The sequence below is a fragment of the Phaethon lepturus genome, unplaced genomic scaffold (assembly GCF_000687285.1).
Source record: "Phaethon lepturus isolate BGI_N335 unplaced genomic scaffold, ASM68728v1 scaffold36859, whole genome shotgun sequence".
Classification (NCBI taxonomy): domain Eukaryota; kingdom Metazoa; phylum Chordata; class Aves; order Phaethontiformes; family Phaethontidae; genus Phaethon; species Phaethon lepturus.
This window is the reverse complement of record NW_010561949.1, coordinates 4,483-6,136: the sequence shown is the minus strand read 5'-3', so window position 1 is coordinate 6,136 and position 1,654 is coordinate 4,483. Positions and strand designations below refer to the sequence as shown.

General features: G+C 55.8%; 1 non-coding gene across 1 annotated transcript; it reads right to left on the bottom strand.

The window, feature by feature from the left end:
- Positions 1-1,498: 1,498 nt before the first annotated feature.
- TRNAG-GCC lies at positions 1,499-1,569 on the bottom strand. Its single transcript has one exon. It is a non-coding gene; the product is annotated as a tRNA-Gly (tRNA).
- Positions 1,570-1,654: the final 85 nt, after the last annotated feature.

Sequence of the window (1,654 nt, the reverse complement as noted above, 5' to 3'; positions counted from 1 at the left end):
TGCGGCTGTGGCGGCGGGAAGCGCTGTCATCCCCGGCCTTTGGGCGTTGCCTTTAGTTCTTCCCTCATCGCTGCTGTTTTGGCAGGGCTCGGGCCTTCCTTCTAGAGCACCCCAGACGAAGGTCTTGCAGGCGTCTGCTGGCATGGCCGTGCCCCCTCTAGTGTTGCCCATACGTGTCCCCTGCACGTCGTCTTGCTCACGCTGCGCTGGTCTGGGCACTTTGTTGCTGCTCTGGTCCACAGCTTTGCTTGGGAAGGGCCGTGTCCTCTCCGGGCACTGCCTGAGGGCTCAGCTCACGGTGGAGATCCAAAGCATCCCCTCAGGGGGGAGCCCCGCACGGGGCTGGCAGCGGTGACCCCAGCCGGAGGGTGAGTTTCGGGTGGGAGACGCGGCTGAGGGTAGCAGCCAGCCGGCGATGTGGCAATGGAGCTGCGGGACAGGCGTGGGGTGGGAACAGCATGCCTCGAGCGCGGAGGGCCCTGCCTGGCAGGGCGTGCGTGGGCAGCGGGGAAAAACGGCCCTTGGGACAGGGTGAGTGTTTGCTCAGGTACGAACCCAAGCCAGCCAACCCCTTCTTCTCTTGTGTGTGTGTACCTTTCCCTCATTTTCTTTCTTCTTCATGGGAATAGTTTCTCAAAGGTGGGTTGCAGCAGATGTGCTGCGCCGTCCTCGTAACCTCAGCCTCAGGGATACTTCAGTAACTGCCCCTTTGCTGCCGCTGCAAGGACTGATACTCCCTGTCTTATCCAAGCGGCTCTGCTCTGGCGTATTCTGCCGCAGGATTAGGGTTTTGCGGTTGGCTTCTACCAGCCAACGTCTGATTTGGGGTCAGATGGTTCAGCTGATGTAGCTGGAGACCCAGTTTGGGAAGGGTGTGAGGATGAGGAAGGCAATGGCCCACCCTTTCTGCAGATGCAGATGTTTAGATCAGCTAAACCCTGTCGCAGAGCGGCCCCAGCAGCATCTCTCCCGTGACTATGGCACCGAACGAGGGGGACTCACTGCCTTTCAGCTTGGGTATCTCCTCGTCCGTGGCTGGTGATGTGGGAGCAGCTCCTGCTGCTTGTGGACTTTCTGATGCTGCACGTTGCTTTTCACTGCCTTTTGCCTCGTTAGTTAAATCCTGAGCCTTTTAAACTCTTGGAGGAAGTTTGTAAAGTTATTCCTGTTCAAACAAAGCTCTGCCTATTAAACATAGGCAGTAAAAGGATCACCCTAATTGTTATCATTTGGGGGGAAAAAGTTCATAAACATCTTCTATAATGATTTTCCTGGATTATAAGGTGAGTGACTGGCTGGTGGCACCCGTCTGGGAGAGGGCAGAGATTCAATCTAGTGCAAAAAAAAAAAAAAAAGCCTGTATGAGTTACATAGCGGAAGCTTTTGTGCCGTTGTTGAAGGTAAGGTAAAGATCCTTATTTAGGCTAGATTTTGAGATGTCTGGGTCTGCGTTATGGATAGAAATCAAAGAAAAAAAAAGAGGGGGGGGAAACAGTGCTGCATTGGCCGGGAATCGAACCCGGGCCTCCCGCGTGGCAGGCGAGAATTCTACCACTGAACCACCAATGCTCCAGCTGCCTGCACAGCTGCCTGCACAGCTGCCTGCACAGCTGCCTGCACCTCCCTGGATGGGCTGGCTGGGGGACCTGGGGGC